Here is a 7,272-nt window from a genome sequence, read left to right on the forward strand (position 1 = left end):
CTTGAGTTAGTTGTATCCTCATATAGGTTGCTTCACCTAGTTTGCATTAGGCTCATCTTTATATTCCGCAAAGCCTAATATTGCAAAGAAAGAATTAAAATTTGTAGAAACCTATTCACCCCCCTCTAGGTTTACCATCTCTATACTTTCAAGAAGCCTGTCACGGCGGCTGGCGGCAGGGCTGGTCGCGGCGGGGCGAGTGGCATTGGGGGTGGTCGGGGTGGGGTGGGGTGGCCGTCGGCTGGCGGCGGAAACCCTCACCTAGACGCTAGGGACGGGGTGCCGCGGCCCGCGGCGAGGGGCGGGAGCGGCAGCGGTGAGGGGCGGTTCAGCTGCGAGCTTTGGGGACGGCGGCGCCGGCGTGGTAGGCGGTAGTTGAGCAGCGGCGGCGGTGTTTAACCCTAGCGAGCAGAGCAGGGGCTCGATGCGGGAATGCGGGGAGAGGTGTACTGTGATTTTTTTTTCTTTTTTCTTTTCCATATTTTCGGTGGGAGACGGTTTGCTCAGGTGGAGTGACATTTTGCCATAAAATGTACTGATTTGGAGGGGTAGATTCACATACCGTTTCGCTTCCTCAGGTAGAAGCTCGGGAAACTGGTCTGGGCCAGTTTCTGGAATTACACTACGCGCTGGCTTCTCGGTGGAAATAAGCCCGCCTTAAGCCGGACACTTCTTTTCAGCTTCAGCGGTTTGGCACCTAGAAGCTGCTCCATAAGCCCAAAAGAAGTGGCCCTTAGCTATCTTGGTAGGGTGCTGTAGAGGAAACGAGTCCAACAAAATACCCTTATAGAGGTTTCTAGAATACAAGGTTATACAGTGAGACGTTACTTATCAATAGATATTGGTAGAGTGTCGGGTGTCAGCAAAGTGGTTTGTCCTCCAAGTCCCTCATCGCTGTATCTCGCGGCAGTGCACGTTTCTTGGTTCTTTGTTGTCAACTCTGCCTAACCTACTCATACGTCCGTAATTTTCTTGCACACCACTGCATACCTTATTTTAATTTTATGATTTTGACATTCCCGGTCGCCATGTAAGTTTAGACAGGAAACTTGCAGGCTGTTCAAGAAACAGCGACCGATCATTACCATCTTCTTGTTTGGGACGTCCAGCCACTCGTGTAATGCAACATCGTTACAAAACGAGTATCAACTACACCGGTTAGCAATTTTACATAGACCACATAATACAATAATAGATAGGAGATACATCTTCGTCACTACACAGGTGACCGGGGCAGGTAACCAACAAAACAATCTAACAAGAATCTGCTGCAGGAGCTCAAGCTCTGAGCTCACGGATGAAGCTGGGGCTCATCTGGCCGACGACCTTAGGAGAGAGCGCGCCGGAGGCACGGTTCTGCTGCTGCACGTCGTTCAGGGCAGAGTTGAGCTTGCTCTCCAGTGGGCTGAACGGTATCTGGTGGAGCTGATCCGCCGCTGGCTTCTTCACGGCGCGCAGGCAGGCGAGGTAGCTGTTGGTCTGGTTATTCCAGTTGGGCAGCCTGCTTATCTGCACCGTCGACTCGTTCTCTCTCGACACTGGAGCACCGGAAGGATCCTGCATAGAACAATAAGAGTTCCCCGCACATTTTCACTATTGTCAATGAGATTTCTCTTGATGTATACGGAATTATGAATGGACGTTTTATTTGCAATTTGCCATAACAAGCCTCATTGGAATAACAAGTTAACTCTTTTTTCCAAGACAAGATATTGTAACTAACAAAAGACAGTGGCAATGCCAGCAGTTATATGTAACAGAGTCAGAGAACGATTGGGTTGTCAAAGCATATCATTAATAAGTTCATCTTTTCCAAGACAAGATACTGCAACTGACAAACGACAATGCCAGGAGTAATAGGCAACAGAGAACAATTGGCTGAAAGCATGAAATGGAAAGAGCTGAATGACATACCCCAAGGAGAAGGAAAGTGAATTGGTGGTGGTGGTGCTGCTGCTTGTTGCTGGCTTCTTCGAAGTGAGCCTCTATGAGCTTTCTCAGGTCTGAAAGGCAAGCTGTCGGCAGAAGTTTCAGCCCCTTGATAAGATTGCCGGACTCCCATTTGATGTACACTTCCAGCAGGCCATCTCGCTCCTTCTGCCTGCTCTGATCATTACCTTCAGGTGTGGTGCATGACTTCAGCTCTTCTGGCACTGTCAAGCCAGCCTCGTCCACGACTTGGCAAACAATCGGTGATAGTTGCGATGATACTGGGCTATCAGCAACTTTGACATCACACATGGGGGTTTCTATTGCTGCCCATGCTGATGGGTCCTGGTTCTCATCACCGAACAATTGTTTTGCTGGCTGATTGTTCTCATCTTCAAGCAATTGCTGTCCCAGCTGCTTGTTCTCGTCTCCAAACACCTGCTGCTTCACCGGTGACTCAGCGTTCTGCTTATTGACAAGCTCACGGTAGTTACCACAGAGCCTGAAGATGTTCTGAATGCGGTTAGTCCTATCTGGTTCTGCAAGAGGCTGCTCCATTCTGTCAATTTTGTAGCTCTCCTCTTCCACAACTTCCTTGCACACTTCCACTTCAGCGCCATTGCCCTTCTCTTCACCTTCTTCATCTCCCTCCTCATAGACAGTGCTCAGGACGGCCTTTTCTGGGAATCCAGACAGTCTGACAACATCTTCTTGCTGCACGGCACTGGTGCAAGAGCCTGCTGTGGATGTCTGGTTCCATATCTGGCCCTGCTGGCTGAGTGTCCTCCTTTATCACCTTCACATCTAAAACTGTTGGCTGATCTCCCGCGTCCAGATCCATGGACATCGACATCGCCATTGACATGGATGGATCTCCTCCTGCAGACATCTCAGATAATCGTGCCAACAATCTACCTCCGATGACATCCTGCTGTAAAGGCTGCCGAGCATGCGCCTTTTCGCTCTCAACCTCCTGCAGCCTTTGCTTCAAAGCAACGATCTCTTGCTGCTGCCGAAGCATTTTCTCTTCCATCATCTGGAGCTCAGTCTTCAGGACCTTGGTTTTCTCAGCGACCTTCAAGTTTATCTCTTCCTCCTTTGCAGCTGCACCTTGCCCTTCTACCACCCGGAGCTTTGCCCTTACTTGTGCTAGCTCCTCTTCCTTGTGTCGAAGAACAGCCTGGGCCTCATTGCGCTCTTTCTCTCTTTGCTTGTTCTCCTTCTGGAGCTTGTATATGAACTGGTTCATTGCCTCAATCCTTGAATTGAGCATTGCAGATGACTCTTCAGTGTTCATTTTGTCCCTTGGTGTTGATGCATGAGCAGCACGGATAATGCATTTTGCTTTAGCACCATACTCCAATGTAGAAACTGTCTTGTGCAATTCCTTTGGGTCAGGACTCGCACACAGAATCATCAGAATCTTTGATTTGTCATCCTCAAATGAATCCTGAAAATCCATGAAGAAACACAGATTTAAAATTATCCAGGAAAACACAAAGAGAAAAGTGGTATTAGGAAATGTGGTTCTTCAGTGCTTTGTACCTGTAACAGCATCGTGAGCTTGCTATCGCGAAATGGAACATGTGAATCACCATTGGCTATAGACTCAACCACTCGTTTCAAAGCTGTGTTTCCTTGATTGATCTTTGCCGTCTGTGGAACAGTAACATATGTTATAGACCAGATGTGCAAAACAAGGTGATTAATTAACCTACAACTCTGTACATCGCCTTGCAGAGAAAGAGAGTAGTGGTGAAAGTACAATCCGTGGTTAATTATGGGATTATCATGCTGCAATTCATATGGCTATATCAGCATGGAGAACTTTGTCATCTTATCTTATTTTAAAAGAAAACAGAACTGTATCATGAGGAAACTTGAATATAGTTGCTGCATTGCAAGATGCAGATAACTGGCAATATATTAGTAAGTGATTAAACATGCATCATTTCGCAAAAGGGCAACTGAAATATATTGGATGTTACTGAAATTAGAGATTTTAACAGCACACACCTGCATTTTCGCTTCAAATCCAGTCTGGCCTGCGGCTTCTATGTTCTCAGACCCAGCCATATCCACCAGCATCAGTCTTCCTCCCACCGATGGGACATCCAAGATTATCTAGAGAAGTGACACAAAGCAAAGTTAATGAACAGCTCAATCTCTCAAGAACATAAAGGTTAGAGGTGCTAACAGCTATCATTACAACCCACCATGCAGTGACTTCGCGAACTTCTCTCATTACATAGCGTGCTCTTGACAGTGCGCCGCTTTTCTACTTTAGCAACTTCCCTTGATATTTTCCCAGCTTCATTTCCAGATATGTAAGTTGCATTCTTGGCTTTCTTCCCCATTACTTCTAGCCTCACCTGTACACAATATATTGAGAAACTTTAAGAAAATGGATGAATTACATTAAATCACAAATTCACATTGACATCTTTAGTCAGCTTAAGTCCTGCTTCTGAAAATCTGTGTGCTGCTATAACAGTATCCAGCTATCACTATATAACAAGAGAATGACATTTTAAGGACCAGACAATGACTTGTTTTAGGTTGGTCAGAGTTCAATCAGTAGTTATTGACTTATTTGAACTTGTAATAACACACACAACTGACGGGTAACAAAGATGATGAATGCCAGTTACCGTGGGTTCAGATTAGTCGTCTAAGCTAATACACAACTATTCACAGGCTATAACAATGAGCAATATTAAATAATTTGAGGCTTACTTCACATTTAGAAACACAAGTTCTAAATCTGGAACATCAGATTAGCCATCTAATATACTAGCACGCATACAGAATTGCCAAACAATTTACTAGAACGCACTGTTAGATTTGATGAGAAGGTACCCAGCATTCTTTAACACACAGCTAAACCTCAGTTATTAATGGTCTAAACGGATCACAAAAGATCTTGTCTCGAGCATCACAAGTTGAAAACTTGGATCTTGAGATTAGCCATCTAATACACAAACAGAAACATGTAAGTGCCAAACAATTTACTAGATAGCAGTGGACAATTCCTAAGAAAGCACCCAACATTCATTAGACAAATCCCAACAGTTAACTAATGATCTACAATTATCACATCAGGATCTTCTCTAGTAGTAATCCTCGTATAACAACCAATCACTTCTGCAACCACATAGTTATAACAGCATTCTGTTCCAGATAAATCTCCAGCAGTAATTTACTATAACATGCTGTTACAATTCAAGAGAAGGTCTAAAACAATCACAGAAGATCTTCTCTGAAGCATCACAAGTTCGAAACTTGGATCTTCAGATTAGCCATCTAATATACAATCAGACATACACAAGTGCCAGATAAATCCCAACAGTTAATGAATGACCTACAATTATCACAACAGGATCTTCTGTACTAATCCTCATATAACAACAACTCACTTCTGCAAGCACATAGTTATAACAGCGTTCTGTTCCAGGTAAATCTCAGCAGTAATTGATGATCTACCATTATCACAACAGATCTCACAGATGAAGCATAATTTAACGCAAGCCAAAGCATGGTACTTCCCGGCCATAAAAACAACCCAGTTCTGCAGCTACAGCTATAATTAGCAGCATCGATCAGTTCAATCACTAACAGCGCGTGAAAATTAAGCAATATCGATCAGGGCATCACCTTGGGCGTGTTCCCTCGAGTGTTGGGCGCCCCGCTCCCAACGAGCAAATCATAGATCTCCTCGTTGTAAATCTCGAGCACGGCGACCTGCACAAACAGCCCGACCCCGAACCCGGCCTCCTCCTCCTCGCCCTCGCCGCCCTCACCACCAGAGACGCCGCCCCCGCCGCCGAGTATGTCCCGGAGCGCGCGGTAGACGATGCCGGGCTGGCGCGCGCAGCCGAACATGGTGTGGCTCTTGCCGGACCCCGTGGGCCCGTAGACCATGACGGTGCACTTGGCGCCCGCGCGCACGCCCCGGATCCGGGCCCGCACGAAGCGCGCGTAGAAGGACTCGAGGTCCTCGTGCTCGGAGAGGGACACGCCGTCCAGGCTGAAGTCGCGGTGGCCCCCCGCGTCCCCGCGCACGCGCAGGGTGGGGGTCGTGGACGAGGGGGTCTCGAGCGCGGATGGGCCTGCGGAGGAGGAGGAGGGCAGGTTGCGCACGCGGCCGATGACCTCGACCGGGTGCTCCGTGGCGGCGGCTCCGCCGCCGCCGCCGTGGTGGTGTTGGGTGCGGGGGGTGGCGGAGGGGAAGTGGAGGCGGTGCTTGGAGGTGGGCGTCCGGAACGGGGTGGATGATGCCCCTGCCGCCTGCGGCGTCATGGGTGGCGCGCCGGGACGGGGCGAGGGCGTGGGGAGCGGCGGCGCCATCGGGATCGGGGCGAGTTAGGGTTCCGGGAGGCGGCGGGCCGGGGTGAGTCGCCGGATCTGGAGACGAGACTGGGGGGCTTGTGGAAATGGGCGTGATTGGTGGACGTCTGCGTGTGGGATTGGGGTTTGAAATGGGGAGAGTAGCCGTTGGTGCTGCAACGGGAGGCTGCTTTGTTTTGAAGCTGGACGGCGACGGGAGCTGGGCCGTTGAGTGGAGGAGGCGACGGATATCACGAGATTTTCGGTGGATGCCAAATTGCGAATCCGAGGAGAGACTGGGGAACGCTTTTTTGAATTTTCGGATTTTTGATGAAGGAGTATTTTATTTTAATTACCAGAAAATAGTATGTCTGTGTGTTGCCAAGGAAATACAATGCTACATACCAGAATCATAATTTTGATTTGGCAATTTGTTCGCTCAGCTTAACATGCAAAATATTGAGAATATAAATGAACTTCCTACAGTAGATCCGGCCCGTGTACTACTATTATTCGGCTAGCTAGTAGCATAATCAATGAGGGAGGTTTTATATTCGTAAATCTTGGAGCAGTAATTAATATCATCCTCTTTAATTGTGGAGTACTATCAATCTAGTAGTAGCTGGATTTAATTTAGTGTGTAGATTCACTCGTTACGGTGTCTAAAACGTGTTATATTTGTGAACGAAGGGAGTATATGTGTTTGGATTGCCGTGAGTAAGGAATCTCGCGTATTCAGTTTAGTGGTGTGCTTGCACCATCTCCACAAGCTGATTTTATTATGCCACAACTTCAAAATTAATTTTATTTACACTTTGTCCCTCTTAAAACGCTGATTTTATTATGCCATAACTTCAAAATTAATTTTATTTACACTTTGTCCCTCTTAAAACGTCCTCTCAAGAATGACTAATGAGCGGCTATGGTTTTTGTGCGCCAGGACCCGCTCTTGCCATCCTTATCCTTGCCGCCACTCGAGGTGCACGGAGCTGCAACTGGCGATAGGTTCCAATCGCT

The 7,272-nt window shown here is 47.4% G+C and overlaps 1 pseudogene; it reads right to left on the bottom strand.

Annotated features, from left to right (window-relative positions):
- Nucleotides 1-1,278: 1,278 nt before the first annotated feature.
- On the bottom strand, nt 1,279-6,276 carry LOC124687312 (annotated as a pseudogene).
- Between the last annotated feature and the right edge of the window lie 996 nt (nt 6,277-7,272).

This window comes from Lolium rigidum, chromosome 2 (genome assembly GCF_022539505.1).
Source record: "Lolium rigidum isolate FL_2022 chromosome 2, APGP_CSIRO_Lrig_0.1, whole genome shotgun sequence".
NCBI lineage: Eukaryota > Viridiplantae > Streptophyta > Magnoliopsida > Poales > Poaceae > Lolium > Lolium rigidum.